Source organism: Eptatretus burgeri, chromosome 11 (assembly GCF_056783735.1).
Source record: "Eptatretus burgeri isolate ZD-2024b chromosome 11, Ebu_testis_v1, whole genome shotgun sequence".
NCBI classification, from domain to species: Eukaryota; Metazoa; Chordata; class Myxini; order Myxiniformes; family Myxinidae; genus Eptatretus; species Eptatretus burgeri.
The window spans coordinates 97,223,820-97,241,109 of record NC_140971.1 but is presented as its reverse complement, the minus strand read 5'-3'; the positions used below and the strand labels follow the sequence as shown (position 1 = coordinate 97,241,109).

Sequence of the window (17,290 nt, the reverse complement as noted above, 5' to 3'; positions counted from 1 at the left end):
AATCACAGACATCCTTTGGACAAATGTGTATCCTCCAATCACAACATCCTGCATTACAGTTTCCTTACCTAAACTTCCTCCGATGGAGGAAACATCCCTCCAGCAGAGCTTCTCACATATTCACTTCTCTTTCTCTCAACGGACCAAACACTTGGACAGATCGTTGGCGCTACTGAAACCGTTTCTTGGCATGGGTTGTGTTGGGTGGTTTGCAATTGCAGTCAGGGAAGGGATTTGTCATTTGTTTGTGGTGCCGAACAGAGCTCACCAACTCGTTGCGAAGGACATTGTGGGATCTCTGACGTCCACCATTGCCGGTAAATGGGACACCCGGCTTAACGTCAATCCGAAGGATGGATGGCACACTTTGATGCCTCCCCGCTATCTGCGAAGCATCAGGACACTTTATAGCTGGGACGAGATTCGAACCCAGGCTGGACAGCTCGGAGACGAGTGTGCATCCCTCTCGGCCATCCTGCCACTACCGATTAAACTTCATCTGTCCCTGAATGCTCCTAACCAAGTGCATTCTGGGTAAATGGCTTTTTCTTCCCACATTAAATTGATTTGCAGACATGGAAGGTTTTGATCTATATCTTGTATTGAATATGAATGAATCAAATTTTAAAATAGCCTGCAGTACAATTTCAAGCCGTATACGATAATTAACGTTAATTGTGCTCTTGTATAACAAAAGAAAACTTTTGTCCCCTTTAAATTTAAAACTAAAGCCTGAAGGACCAATTACATGTGTCCGCAACCTTATAAACATCTTGGCACATGTGATCATAATAAGGTATTTTGATTTTTTTTTTCCTCTTTTCAGATGATGTATTACAAACATATTTTTAATCTCTGGACATAATCAACAGGACGTTCATCAAGGTATGTTAACCGCCGTGGGAAGCAAGGAGAAGGTGGTGTTTCGATAGTTAACCCTTCGTCGCTCCGACATGGGGCGCGGGAGGATGGGGGAGCTATGATAGTAGCCCAAATATCATGTGGTTAGCACGTCTGATTACTGCCAGCTTGTGGCACATGTGTGCTTCACTATGTGGCACACCGATTGGCATTTCACCGGAACGGCGGTTTAGGAAGGACGAACTTCATTCAGGATCAAACTCCTGACTGGGGCTGTTTGACCGGAACTTTTCTGCCTCCCGTGTCCTACAGAGAGAAAAATTCTGGCCATTTTATACCCCGTCTTGAATCTATTCAGAATAGTGCTTTGGATAGGTTTTTGGCTACCTGGCTCACCTGATATAACCCGTTGAGACATTTTACCAACTTGGGGATGTGCACATCTCAAGGTTCATGGTAACCGCTGCAAAGTGTGCAAGATCTGGAGGAAAACACTCTGATCACCAGGGACATTCAAGTTCATCACATCCTCTCAAAATGTAACCACAAAATGTAACCACAGTTACAATCAATCCATGTGAGGCGATGGTGGTGCACACAAGGTTATCCGCTCATCTTTGAACACCGAGCAACTAATTCAGTAGATTACGTAATGTTTGCCATTGTCCGTCCATTGAAGTGCATTTTGTTTTGAATACACCAGAAGTTTACGGTCACCCCGTATACTGAGGATTACCAAAGGAAGTGGAAGTGAGGAAAAGGTCAAGGAACTGGTAATTGGGGGCAAAGGTAAACATGGGCGTACGGTGCCCAATGCAGGGATGGTATAATTCCTTCAACCAAGATTTAAAAAACAATTCCAGTGCAAATCAGGTACAACGGTAAGAAATAAAGATATGACCATAAAAGGAAAATGTGGATGTCCATGATGGTTAGGTCCATGATGTTCTTGAGGTCCATGATGTTCTTTAGGTCCTTGATGGTTAAAATACAAATCTCATTGTTGTCCAGACAATACTCTTGTTCCTCATATGTTGTATTTGTCTCTCCACAATCCTCACTATAATTCATGGATCGGTGTTTAAGTGATTGTTTCTCGCGCTACTCCTACAGTTCTCGGCCGGTTCCATCCAGACTTGCTACATAGGATCAGCATGACCCAAATTAAAGTACAGGGGTGTCTATATCTGTTCCGGTGGGCTGGGGCCTGGGGGAGGGGGGAGGTGAGGGGGGGATGCAAATTCTCCATGTAAATGTGTATCATGTAGCGCCGCCTCCAGGTAGGAGAGGGTATTACAAGTCTCCACTCTTCACAGCACAGTATTCCTGTCCCCACGTTTTCCAGTACTGTGAGGTGTTTTGAATTATAAGCAGTAGGTATGTTTTTCCTTCATACATGTATTTTAGGTTATATATTGTATGTTTTGGGGAGCGATTGAGGCAGCTGTCAGTTGCCTATACACCACCCAAATAAAGGTATGCGTCAGAAGAACGTGTTGCATGCTTTAAACAAGATCACCCGCAAGGTAGGTACTCTGATTGTATTCATATATTTTTGGTGTGTACTAATTTTATCATCAACTGAATGATGAAATTGTATACAAAGTCGAGGTTCATGGAAGAGTGAGAACACCATTTGATGGGTTCCTCAACCATTTTACTTGCAAGTTTCGATGTTTCGTTCCCCCCTCCCTCTCCTCTTTCCTCTTCACTCTTTCCCATTGATGTTTGTCCCACTGTCAGTTATACCTTCCTCTTCCATGAACCTCACTCCTGTAAGAAAAAAAAACAAAAGAACAGAATAGAATACCGAGAGCATAGTGGAAAGTGAGGAAACACTCCAAAAGCACGGTAGAAAGTCACAACAGAGACACTTAGAGCAAGAATAGGTGAGGGAAGAAGGAGAGCAGAGGGTGGGGAGGAGAATACAGGGTGTGAACAATCTGGGTACAAAAATCAAACAGCAAAAAGAGGAAGAGAAAAGCAGGAATTAAACAGAAATGAAACAAACAAACAGAAATGAAACAAAAATAACCTGGAAAGGAAGGGGTGGGCTTGGGAAGGGTTAATTAGGGTACAAAGAATTATGGGTATGGACGGGGGATGACCTGTGGTGGTGAACAGCTGTCTTGAAGAATGGGATCGACTGGCTGAAAAAGTTGGTTCCACAGGTTTGGAAAAAAAAAAAAGAAGAAGAAGGAAGAGAGAAGAAGAGAGGAAGAAAGCTTGAATTTTGGGAGTTTAACAAGGAGAGGGTTCCTCACAGAATGTATTCACCCGAGAGAAACCTGTGGAGGGAGTGAGGGGAGAGAGAGCGCAGAAAGGGAAGAGGGTGCAAAACCACAAAGGAGGTGGGAGAAGACAGAGACACCACCGACGTATCTGTGATGCAGGAGCAACAGGCCAAGAAATAAAGCTTCATTTTTGGAAATTCAAATTATTTTGAGGGCATTTGACTCCACAGAATGAAGAAATGAAAGGTGTGAGGCAGAGGCGATAGGCCAAAGGAGCGGGAGAAATGGCCTAAAATGGAGTGGCTTCTTCCTGGGGCTCTGCGTCATTTGCAGATGGTGTCCTAACTGTCCCCAGGGTCAACAAGGAGATCCTTTTTTGGTGAAAGAAGATTGTATTCAAAGTGGCCTTTGTTCATGAAAACCATCACTCCACAAATGAAAAGTCATGTGAACTTGATCTTTGGTTGAGTTCAGGTCATCCATGATGACGAAGTGCAATTTTCCACACACGAGAAACAATCAATCAGGTCTTCTTAACGACATCTTCACAATGTAATGCCTCGATAATGTACGACCCGTCGAAGTCCCGTCAGTGGGTGGTTATCCCGAACTCACTCGATTAACCAAATTAATATAAATGCGACTTCCACCTGTTTGCTCAAATGAACACAAGCAGGTGGTGATTTCGTGATAACAATCACACGAAGATTAATGTTGTCATAATTTCCCAAACTATATCTTGTGGCAATCATTTGTTTATTTTGATGGTACACCAAATTTCCAGAAGGTAGAGCTGGGTACGGGTTCCTCCGATGGGGCGCACGGAACTACTGCTGCGTCCCAGAAGGGGTGCCCTGTTGACATGGATCCTACTCCACTCCCTCAGAATTTCTCCACGGTACTTGTGACACACTGTGCCTAGCATGGCCCTCTCAGGGGAGTCTGTTGGGGTCGACAAAGGGTATTCTGTGGGTAACCTCAGACTCCTGACCTGAGTTGGCCTAACCATGCATGGTTAAACGCTGAATTGTTGTGAGCTTTGCGCCGATGGTTCAGCAATATCAGTGAGTACTGTGTCCCACACCGCTATGGGCAGATGGACTTGCCCACCATGCCAGTGGCACAGATCCGATAGGCTGGATCTGTACGCTGGGTCGGCGTACGTCGCAGAGGGCTGCATGTGAACCAATGGATGGTTTCACAGTGCCAAACTGCTACAGATGTTCACTCCGGTGATCTGGAGCTTCAGTATGTCACATCAGCGCCGTGGTGGTCAATGCCTGAAACGTGCTGGGATGTGGTAGAGGGGAAGAGGGGGAGGACAACGGACCAGGCCCCAATAATCCTGGGGGAAGAGGCGTCGAGCCGGCACCAAGCTCCATTCATGGTTCCACTGAAATATACTGTATATGCACCACTGAGACTCCCAAGCATGTATCTACACGAGGTAACCCCTTTGCTGTTTCAACCCCCCCCCCCCCCCAAAAAAAAAGACCCACTCAGAGATGTTTGTGTTTCATTCATATATTGACTGCTTTTGACGTTTATACGTGGTGCGTGCTTGGGAGCCTCAGTGATGCATGGTTCTGTCTGTGCTGTCACTGATGATTTGCCAACAAGCGATGAAACCGGTCCAGCAGCTGAGGGGGTGTGTAGCATTGGGATTCTCATGTGTGTACCATTTGTGAACATCTTTGCAGCTGTGGAGGAACTCTGGGAAGGGTTTGAAACAGCAAGGGGCTTACCTTGGTAGCCTTTCATGGTTTCTCTATGCAGCTTCTTCAGCGAGAAGAACATGGGAGGAGTCAATTTATTTATATAATCCGAGCCACCTGGTTTTAGTTGATTAGGTGAGATCTGATCGGTTATTCCCTCCATTTCCAAATGAGAGATGTGAGTGGGCCTTCGTTTTTCATATAAATATATTGCTGCGGTTCTCGGAACCGCATGCATCCAACAGATAGTGGTTCCAAGACAGTTATTCCATTAATATACATGCAGATAGTCCCTTCCCTTTTGTCTAGCGGGACAACAAGGGCGTGCGTTGTGAGGATCTCATAGCTAGGTTTGCTTACATCACTTCTTCTTCATTTTATTTTCAACAGCACAGAGCTCCCATCCTCAAGCGATCCCTCAACCCAACTTTTGCGGCGAGTTTTACAATATAACTCTCGAGATGATCGACTCGAGCTTCCGATGATCTGGGATGAGATTGCCGGTTGCATTGAAAAGGTATACGAATGAATATCTCTCAAGAGGCTGTACGGATGGTGTTTTGCACAACACAGAAGCAAATGACCCAATATCGGCAAGAGCGTGGCTAGTAGCTTGGTGCCAACAGCTACCTCGTCAGAGGCCGATAATAGTAAAACGACAACCACACCACGCTGTGCATGATAGGGGCGGCACGTACTTTTCAACCCATTTCTGGACTAATTATATCGATCGGGTTTGGCCCAACGCACACGATAGAAGAATCGGGCGAACACGAGCGCTGGCCACGTGCGTAATGGCGGACCTATGCGCACTGTACGAAATGTGATTGAAGGCCGACCAGCGCTTAGCTCGTGACACTTTATTGGACACATCTTACTGTCTGTGCATGGGTTCGCCATAACATCGTACCTTCGGTCCTCACTGGCGGCCGTGGATGTTCCCCACGGACGGCAAACGTCTGTCACGCCTCTACGGCCAGCGAAGCTGCGATCGGGCGGAGGCATGTTGTACAGCTCGGGCCACGTGGCGCACACGGAGCAGACATGCAAGACTGACGCCACTCTCGGTCGGTCATCAGGGCACGGTCCGGGGGTTCTTGCAAGGCAAGTCATGACGTGGAGATCGGTGTAGGTGATTCATATCATGTCGTGAGGTCGGAGCAAGACATTTTTATGGCTCGGGGTCACCTTGTTGGAAATGGAATGTTGGGGTTTCCGGCCATCGCGGCCGGGCCGCGCAGGGGGTCAGGGCCAATCAGAGCGCCCGATTCGGGTGACGACACCGCATTTCAAGGTGGCCCCCCACCCCCCGCCGCAGGCCTATAAATGTCCGAGCAGAGCCTTCACTCTCTCTCTGCCCTGCCTCGCCTCCCACTCAAGCTGGACTTCGACTCCGCCTACTGTCGTCATCACTTGGACTCTGCCTCCTCTTCTCCACCCAGACGACGCTGACTCCACCCACCCACCTGGTCCCGCCTACCACTCAGTACACTCGCTCTTGACTCCACCCAGACGTCTGTTGAACTCTGGTTCAGCCAGCAGCGACATGAATCTCTCCACGACCTCAACATCCTCACCACAAACAGGTACAGACAAGATAGCAGCATCCAATATGTCATTGAAAACCTGGATCTTAGTTTTGACCCAGGAAACCCGTAATCCCAGCGGCTCCGACTCCTCAAACAACACCTCGAGGGATCCCAAAAGGATATCCAGAGAATCCGGAAAGATGACCGCATCATCTGAGAAATGAAGGTCAGAGACCTTGACATTCCCAAACGATGCACCACAGCTTGATCTCTCCGACATCCCCAAAATCCAGTCCATACAAGCACTGAAAAGTGTGGGGGCCAGTACACACCCCTGACGGACTCCAGTAACAACTGGAAATAAGTCAGAGATGGTACCACCACATCTCACAGCACCCTCAGCACCAGAGTATAGTTCAGATATCAGATGGATTCGTTTTGGTGGCACCCCACGAAGATCAAGAATCCTCCAGAGGGCATCCTGATTCACTGACTCAAACGCGTTACAGAGATCAACATAGGCTGCAAGCAGCCCCTGCCGAAATTCTTGTCTGCGTTCGGTGAGGAACCGAAGAGCAAGGATACGGTCAATCGTTGACCTCTTTGGTGTATAGCCTGACTGCTCTGGACGCTGGTGCTCAAGCAGATGGTGGCGAACCCCATCAAGAATTATCCGAGCAAAGACCTTGCCCGGCACTGAGAGCAGCGTCACCCCTCGGTAGTTGTTGCAGTCTTGGCGATCACCCTTCCCTTTCCAGAGAGGGACAACAAGGGTCCTCTTCCAGTCAGTTGGGATGATGCTTGTGTTCCAGGCAGAGCACAGAACTGCACGCAACGACACGAGAGCAGCATTTCCACCAGCCTTGAGAAGTTCTGCATGAATGCCATAAATCGCAGCAGCTTTACCTTATTTCAACCGGTTCACCGCAGCCCGTGTTTCCACAAACGAAGGTGTGCCACAGTTGAGTGGAGGGTCAGCAACAGGGATAGTCACACCCCAGACATCCAACTCGACAGCTGGTGGATCAGCCTGGTACAGCCGCTCAAAGTAACTAGCCCAGCGTGCCCTCACTTCGGACTCCTCTGTTAAGAGCCTACCACCCTCTGCTCCAACTGCAGTAGACCGAGGGATGGGCTTGGAGGAATGCAATGTGCAAATTCACCCGTAAGCAGGACGAGAATCACCTGTCCACAGGTGATGCTCTACCCCCTCACAGATTCCTTGCACACAGGCCTCCTTGTCCAATGTCCACCCTTAGCGCACGTACAGTTTTATGCCTCAGCTCCCTGAACAGCTCAGCTCTGCCATTCAGCCTGGCCCTGCGACTCTGGTCAATGGTATCCAGTGTCGCTTGAGAGACAAAATTCTTCTTCACCCTCTGGTGATTTCCAGGACATCCACCGGCAACATCAAGGACGGTGGTCTTGAAGGCTCTCCACAACTCTTCAGGATTCCCCAAAGCACCCAGACCCCCCAAGTGTCCACTCAGCCTGTTCGCAAACTCCTCAGCTACACACTCATCCTTGAGCTTGCCAACATTCTCTTGGATTTAAGCTGCAACTTCAGAGTTGCTACAACAAGCCTGTGGTCAGTATTGAGGAAATGAACACTCCGGTAGACCCTGTAGTTCTGGATCATCCTCCAGTGACGATGAATGACCACATGGTCAATCTCCTTTGCCACACCGCCAGCGTTGGAATACCACGTCCAGGGATAAGCTTGTGGGCGCTGAAACCATGAACCGGCCACCCTAAGTCCATGACTTGTTGCAAAGTCAAGGAACTGAGTGCTCTTCTGGTTCACAGTCCAGACCCATGGGGACCAACACACATCTCATTACCATCCCTATCAGTTCCAATAGACGCATTGAAATCGCCCAAGACGAGAAGAGTATCTCGTATGGGGCACTGATCAACCACAGACTCGAGCATTGCATGGAATGCGTCCTTCACGGTGAGATCACTCGCCTCAGTTGGAGCACATACAGAGACCAGGGAAATGACACCCAAGGAGTGACGAATCCTTCGTCTCATAATACGCTCGTTGATCGGTGTTACCTCAATTATCATTGGAGTCAGCTTATTGGACACAGCCACAGCAACTCCTTAGGTATGGTAACCATCAGAGCGACCAGAACAATAGTAGGTGTAACCACCCACCATGATCTCACCACTATCCGGTCTCTCAACCTCAGAGAGAGCTGCAATACCGATGTCCAAATGCTTGAACTCAGATGATAACAGAGACAGGTGATCATCCTCTCTTTGGGAGAGGACAATCCAGGCATCCACCCGAACTGACTGCCTCAGGTTAACCCAAGGAGACCGCCGTCTGGTGGATGACACCTCAGCACCACCCCGACACACACTACCGCAATTTGACCCTGGAATGTTGCCCCGTGGTTTCCCTCCCATCATCAAAGATTGGGGGTCCCGAAGGCTTTGCCCCAATCCCTTCATCCCGTGAGCTGCCCTGCGAAGGGAAGCTGCACAGGAGGTACTCCCACGGAGTGGGTTTTCAGATTTATTTTTGCTTTCGGTATGTTTTGTGGAACGAAGGGTTTTACAAGTGGCCAGAGTGCAAATCCTGCCACCAACCTCCTCATCACAAATGTCACCCAAGTGAAGGAGGACGTCCGCAGACACCGTTGTGTACTAGATATGGATGTTCGATGGCTCACAAGAAGCTCCTCTGCCCTTTGACAGGTTTTGTTTTTAATCCTGCTGGGTGTCCATATCATACACCCTCCTCACCAAGAAACCTGGTGGGGGAGACGGTTTAGTCACCGACAACCTGACCATGGAACAGGTTAGTACAGGTTTACCTGGTACCTGCAACAAGTCACAGATCTAATCTGACCTGACCTGACAGGGTATCTAAGGACACGCCTTAAGACCCCCATCGAGAGCGATGTGTCTGTTGATGAACCCGATGAAGTAGATAATTAAACAAGGCTGGTAATTATCCTCAAAAGGGGTGTTTTTAATGAACCCAAACACCCAATTTTCACTCTTGCACTTCCTTTTTGTTCCTTTAGTGTGCATGCAAAGTTTCAGGCTGCGAGGTTTCATGGTTTTGGAGTTATGGTCGAGACAGGCTGATTGGCGGACTGTCACGCACTGACATTTGTTCTTATTATGGACGATATATATTATGTATATATGTAGAAAGTATCTATCTTTTTCACTTTTCAACAATTCCCAAACCAATCAATCGCAAAAAAGCAGTTTGTGTTCTCCAGATCGAAGGCAACCCCCAAATAATGGCAATGCGAAGTCTCTCCGCATTGCTTGCAACCAGCAACATTCCTTCAATGAGCCAAAACCCAACATCAAGTACCTCTCACCATCCTCTAAAACTTGGTCACAGCTGGGTAAGTCTGTCTCCAGCACACAAACAATTCCCCTTCAGTACTTTTACCCTGAAGGGATAGTCATGTTGAACACTGCTCTGGAAAGAGCTGAGTATCTAAATACTGTCGCCTTTACTGAAAAAGTAAACGTCCCCAAACCATCCGTTCCCTTCCCTATCTCAATCCACCACCCCTACCCCTTCATAAATGATTTCTCTCCCACCAAGGTTGAGAAGTTTGGAATCAATCTTAACATCTCCCTTACTGAACCCGAGAATTACGACAGGCTGCCAATAATCAGATGCAGTGCCTATAGTTTTGTAACGAACCCGCTCTGCATTTCCATATGGTTGGTTGGTTTAATGACGTTTATACATCCTCAGGATGTAATTTCCATCAGACATTGGGTCATATTCAGTATCCACCCAGAAGGCACTCTGAAGACATAGACAAATCCTTGAGAGGTGGGAGAGCATCCAAATAGCAGTTGCTTCGTATTTTTATTCGGAAAGAATCCAAAAAAATGTGTAAAAAGGTCCAGAGATCTCATGGCAAGCATCACTAGAGGTTAGTGAAGCACAATTTATCAACTGGGCCCAATCAGTGCTTCCCAACCATCCGATTCTATTGATCGAATGGCATCGATAAGGTTTTGATGTGCATAACTCTACCGCATGACGAGGCCATTAAAGGTGAACCATCTTAGACACTCTGAAGTTTGACTCTTGCCCGTACATACTTCTCATATCGTGGTGACAAGAAACCCTCTCGCAATCGTCAAGGTATTCGAGCAATACTTTAGATTTGCAGATTTGCCTAATTTTTTACTCCCGTCGGAGCCTGTAACTCGTGATACCGGGGATCCGAGGTCGAAATCCCCTACATCGTGTAGATTTGTCCATTTCTCCACCTCGGTTCCTCGTCTCCTCTTCTCTCACGTACTCTCAATTCATCCCAATAACGATCTCTCCTGGATCGACAAATAAAATTCTGGTCCAACATGCACTCGTTTGGTTTTTTTTTTTTTGTAAATGAACTGAAATGTGTATAAATGAGTCGAGAACAGACGTGACAACACAAAAAGGAACTCCACCAACAAAGCTTAAAATACAATTTGCCTTCAAGGAAACGCTCTCTTGCGCATTCAAGCAACTTTCCTCTTGAAGTTCCGTACATCAAAGGGTTGGACAAAACCTTGTAGCTTTGGGATCAACATTCTTCTTTGAAATGAAGTCATCAAGTATACGGCTATGACTACATTGGTGAAGAAACAGACTGACGAAACAGCCTGCTATCCAGGCAAGCACTCTTTCCACTAAACCATAGGTCCTTGTTCCTTCACTCCACGAGGCCATTTTCCACCCCATATCTGCAATTCTCATCCGCCATAATTCAAAAAAAACCTCAAGGTGTCGGCAGAAAACCCAAACATAACCCAAAATGGACAGATTTTGGTTTGCCGTCCGTGGAGATCCACAAATCTCACGCTGCCAGCCCTTCTATCTCGGCTACTGTCCAAACTCCCTCCACCTTAACATCCCGTCCCCCCACCTCCATGTGTTTCTTCCACTGCTGCCCTGCATTTAGCTGGAAGCTACTTGAATTTCACTTCAGTTAAATGAGATCTTCCATTTTGCGTCATTTTCCTCCAACCACAACCCGTCCCAGTAGACCGGTCGAGAAATACAACTGTCAAAGCAAATCCGACTCCAATTTAATAACATAAGGAAACAAATATAATCATACAAATAAAAGTTATCTTATTAAAAGTACTAATTCTCAGTTAAAGTTTGTTGACATTATCTTCGAAAATGTATGTGCTCGGCCTCGATAAATGGGATCAACAATAGGGTAACGCAAAGCATAGCCCTGGAGTTTGGTCTACATCCCATGACTTGGCTCGGGGAAGTTTGGTCTACTTCCCATGACTTGGCTCTTTGCCTCTTACAGAACGAAGGAGTAACAGCTGTCTCGGAGCAAAGTGGAATCACGACATTACCAGTCCATATTCTCACACACGGACGAACAAGGACAGCTGTGATGAGACGGGCAGGCACCGTTGGACACAGTCCGACGGCAGCTGTCTGTGTTGGCACATCCACAAGCCATGCACATCATGTGCTTCACAAAGGGTGGCCTGTTTCAAATGTTCTCACATTTCAACATCCTTTTTGGGTTTTGGAAATCCTTTTTAGTTTAGAATATCGAGCAAGGCATAAAAAGAGGTCACCATCAAGAATGAACTTCACAGAAGCTGGCGATGTCAACTCTTCACGGAAAAATAATACTCACTCAATACAAGGTTCTAAATGTACTCGTACTTTACCCAAGGTGGTAGATCTTTAACGTCCACCAACGACCAATGTCGGCAGACGGGACACCCGGTTTAACGTCCATCCGAGGGACGGCACACACATTGATGTGTCACCGTGCCAGCAAAATACCAGGATGACAGTTTACAGCTGGGTTGGGATTCAAACCCAGGCTTGACAGCTCAGAGGTGAGCATGCGTACCTGTATGCCATCCCACCAGCAAGCTGAAAGTGACATCCCACAACTCAGGAGGAAGATAAATTAGTCGAACATTGGGTAAAGATTGTATTAAAGAGACGTGTGATAAAAGTTTACAAGATGAAAGAAAACAGGAGAACGTAACACAAACTGGCACAGTCGAACATGTTCGACCCGACGTACCATCGTGTTATTGTTAAGCTGAGCACTGACAACACACCTATCAGTCACGTCAATCGTCAGTCAGGCATGGCGTCACTCTCACTTCTCCTGCCAATGTGACATCAACAACCGTGGTTCGATGTGAAGAAATTCCAAACAAGGCGACAGACAACTCCTCGCAGCAAAGGTTACCCAGGTGTCATCGAATCTCCAGGACTTTGCTCCTCCGAGAAGAACGACGGATAGCGAGGAAAGAACAGAGCGGAGAAGAAAAGGCACATCATCATCATTATCGTGTTCAGGTTGAAGTTGGTTTTGAGAAAACCAGATATCAGGGATGTCGAGCGGTGGATAGGCTACCACGGCGGCATGAGCCATGTTGGACCATGAGCCATGTTGGAACTGAACCACGCCGGTGTCGAAGGAAGGACGCGGAGGAGAACGAAGCAATGACAGACTCACCAACTTGATCGTAACAACTTGTCCGTCAACTCAAACTGCCACCTGGTGACTCTAAATGATGACGTCTTGATGCCACTTTTGCTGGATGAAAAGTACCCAACCGGCTCGGCGCTCGTCGCTGGACAAGCATTCACAAATGTCCTGGCTGGGAGAAAACAGAAATCACCATACCTTATGGGTTCATTATGGGATTGACACTTGTTCAGGATTTATTTAGGAAAGGAGTTGGGTAGGAGGGATGGATACCAGGGAAGGACGACCATTATTTCCACATGCTAATCAACAAGACAGAGGGGGAAGGACCATATGGAGAGACACGAAGGTAAGCGACGAGGGTATTGCTAAATTGCCATGAATTTGTTCAAAATCAGTCCTTAAAAAAAAATCAGAATGGCTGCCCTCACCTCACTCGGGATGATCCAATGGTGTGCTCACCATTTTTAATCCTACCACGTGAAAACAATCATTTCCCTTCCCCTCCTTCAATCCTCCACATCATCAAATTTCACTCAAACCGCTGCACGGTGCAGCAAGAACGCCAAAGTGCGCACCCATCAAGCCGGTTGTCTCCGCCGCTCGCACTCGTCGTGCCGAAACGTTATTTTTTCCCCAAAAACCTCAAGCTTTCGGTCAATCCACCCTGGGCCTTCAGCACCTCCATACATGGGATCAAGTGTTGGTAAACCACCTAATATCTTTCTGGTCTATAAATCGCCGTGCTGACCCAACGGGCTCCACAAATGGTGATCCTCCGGCACAAACCGATGAGCCTCCCAGAATAAATCTCTTTTCACGGGTCAACGAGGAGAGCAATCGACTGCTCGGAGCAGAATACGCGCTACAAAACAAGCCGAGACGGACAAATTGATGCAGCTGGACAAACAAACAGCAGTTTGTTAAAGGCTTGCAAGGCAAGGGCACAGGTGCTGTCAAAAGGCAGCAAGCGGAATGACCTGAATCGAGACAAGAATTCAAAAATGAAGGCACAAATGCGTTTAAGCATGAAGGCAAGATGAAGCGCAAGTGGCAATGAAGAGTGGACGGGGAGGAAGAGGTGCAGAATGGCACAGACAGCTCTGAGGAAGTGAATAATGGATGAGGCCGAGTACAAATCAGAAACATGGATTCTAACAACATGATGTTAGCTGAACTCACCATCATGCACTCCATAGCACACCCATGCATCCTTTGTACCTCTTCATCTCTTTCTCTCTATAAGCAATATAACTGCATTCATCCATATCTCTACAATGCTCCATGCATTTCCCAGACCACACCCTGCCTTTCATCCTCTTATGCCTCCCTACACTCCCCCTCCCCCCCCCAACCAACCACCTTCCACCCCTGCCCTTCAACACCACCCCCACCTCCCCAACTCAGACACCTATATCCCACCCAATCCTCTTTTCTTTCTCTGTAATTACACATCTTGTATCAATGACTATTAAAATAAAATAAAATTAAAAAAACACTTCATGAACCAAGGTTCTAATCCAGTGTAACGTGTGTTCAATTTGTCCATTCTCTCCATATTTCATGATTATTCATGTACAAGTAAATACAATCTCTTAATGTCATTGTCTAATATGAAATTGATGTACGAGCTCATCCACAAGGGTTAGGTATCGTTTCAAAAAAGACAAACAATTGGACGGTACATCACACAGACACGGGTGGACGCATGCGAACGCGATTACTCAGACACCTGTTCTGCTCTCGAGCTGTCTGCTCCCGGTTGGATTCCCAACAGAATCGGTTCAAATTAAACCGGCGTCTGGTGCTGACCCAAGAGGGGGGAACTGCACTCTGGAGTATGCAATCATATATAAATCACGTTAAGAGACCGATGTAGTGTATGCAACCTGCAACGAAGACGTGGTCGAGTAACCTGGCCATCATGATAACACCCTGGGGCTTCACTCACCTTGCATTGGTCGGAGCATTCCTGGTCTACAGCATATGCGTTGGTTCATGAAGGTCGACTCTCAAATGGAAGGTCGGAAGAAATCGGATGGGATCACCACGTCGTAACATCGGCATCATGGAAATCAAAATTTGTTCCCATCGAGTGGTTTCTTGTTCTAACCCTGGGTTTTCATTTGGACTGTACACATCGAATCTGCTGAGGCGCTCTGTATCAGGCGTAAAGCACCATCAGATTCTATGGGAATATGTCTGGGTTACAAAGGAAGCAGCACGAGCATCAAAGATGTCTATTTCTGGTTCTTGGATGGAACCTTTGTATAGAATAATCCATATTCCCAAAGCAGCTGCATCATTTTAACAGGACAAGGTATTTCAATTCACACCCATCACATGATCAGCAGCTTCATTCTCCATCACTGAGCCACAGCACCTGGACAAACATTGGAGCAATTTCATGTTACGATGTTATTTTTATCATCACCATTATGATTATTATAATAATAATAATTATTATTATTATACGGTTCATCCATTTCCTCGCCTTCCTCCCCAGGCGCAGAACCGTCGGGCGGATTGCGCACTCGGCATGATTAATGGATTTGATAAAATATACATTTCACGACACGACAGGCCTGAGCCCTAAATTTATAATTTAAATTAAGCCCAATAAGTAATTAGGCGGAGAAATATAATCAAAGGAAAATGTGTCCATTTCATCAACGTTCCCTTCATTAAGATTCATGTCGATATTAGTAACGAGTGATTGAATTAATCAAATCAAATAAACACAGAAAGAGACATCAAAAAAACCGATGTAATAACACCTACAGGTTTAAAAAAAAAAAAAAAACAACTGTCATCCGTTGTGTTTACCTGTATTCAAATAATGTACAAATTGATCAGAAAAGGTGATCTTTTCTGATAAGTAACAAAGGAGGAAATCAAGTATCTTTAGTTATTGACTTGCAAACACTCACAAACACTCAATTTCTTGGTTAAACAAAGTGTTTGAGATGAATTTTAATAAGATTATTGCAATTTTTGAATTCTGATCTACTCTTTCCATTTGTTTTGATTTTTTGCTGTGGGACAACTTAGAGGTACGCACACTCTGACCATTCAGCGAAATGGCCTGCGTTTAAATCTTAAATCAGGTATAAAACTGCCGTCCTGGTGTTTCACATGCAGGACGATACATCGAGGTGCGTGCAGTTCAGAGAAGGACGGTAAGCCAAAGGACCCGCCTGAATGAACTATGTACTGGTTGTTGGTGGACATTAGAGATTCCCACGGTTTCTTTCATGAAGAGGAGACGACTTATCATGGGTACCTGAGATGAATTTATGCCCAAATCGCCTTTAGTTACACAAGTCCTGGCCAGCCAGTCCATAAAAAAGACTTGGACCAAAATATTTCTCGAGCCGATCCTCCAAGAAAGTTGGAACAGCACGAGACTTTCAAAATGACGTAATTCATCCATGAATGCTCGGTGCGCATGCGCAGAGACCCCCAAGCAACGAGGTCCATCGGGGCAGCATGGACGTTTTTTCATGCCTGCCAGATAAGAATTGTAGCAGGAAATGGCTCACAGAGCTTTTAAAGTAGCCAAAAATACTTGGAACTGTACCTGCGAGAAAAGGGGTATGCCTCTGCACAACAAAAGATTTGGAGTGCATTCTGATCAACTCATCCAGCAAGTTGATATCTTGCAGTCAGTACCGCAAAAACTCCTGACGATATGGGCCGTAAAAGGTCTGAAGGTTTGTAGACAGACACGTTCTAACTAAACCTTTGCGCTTCTTAATGCGGATGAGGAGGACATATATATGGGGCTTGTTGATGCACAGGAGGGTAAGGTTAAAATACCTTGTTGCTTTGGTTCCAGGGCCACAAGAGAAATTGTACTACATTTTTGCATGTATTGGTGAAAGGAGAAGTGTGTGTGTGTGTGTGTGTGTGTGTGTGTGTGTGTGTGTGTGTGTGTGTGTGTGTGTGTGTGTGTGTGTGTGTGTGTGTGTGTGTGTGTGTGTGTGTGTGTGTGTGTGTGTGTGTGTGTGTGTGTGTGTGTGTGGTGTCATAATTATTGTATTAACGGGCAATGGTACGAACTCAACACCTCTTATCCACAGATATCCATCGTATTTTTATATTTCCACGAGTCCGATTTGCATTTAGAAACAACAATTATATTTTACTGACACATTTCGCACTAATAACGGCAGGTTAAAAGTGCCCGTCATGCTTTACCGAGGCAGTGTAAACACACACACACACACACACACACACACACACACACACACACACACACACACACACACACACACACACGGAACACCTTGTTAGCATTCAAACGTCATTCTAAAAGCCGTGTGTTGGGGCCATTAAAGAAGTCGTAATTTGTATTCTTTGCCCTCATTTTATCGAAATTCGTCTCAAAGATCATGTATTTCAATAATGATCCACTGTTTTATACATAGAATGTATGTACAGTGACGTATGTTCCTTCTTACTCCTGGTAGCAGCCTCTGATAGAATTT

At 46.3% G+C, this 17,290-nt stretch overlaps 1 protein-coding gene across 4 annotated transcripts in view; it reads right to left on the bottom strand.

The window, feature by feature from the left end:
• Nucleotides 1-15,186, bottom strand: part of LOC147017723 (semaphorin-6A-like) — an 89,529-nt gene extending 74,343 nt beyond the window's left edge. Inside the window, exons 1-2 of one of the 4 annotated variants that reach the window (XM_085847564.1) lie at nt 14,752-15,186; nt 1,258-1,342 (exon numbers count right to left, since the gene is read on the bottom strand). The gene's annotated coding sequence lies outside the window, so the exon portion shown is untranslated. Of the gene's footprint in view, nt 1-1,257; nt 1,343-13,982; nt 14,090-14,751 lie in introns of those variants that run through there. The other 3 variants (XM_085847565.1, XM_085847566.1, XM_085847567.1) reach the window with 3 other exon arrangements.
• Nucleotides 15,187-17,290: the final 2,104 nt, after the last annotated feature.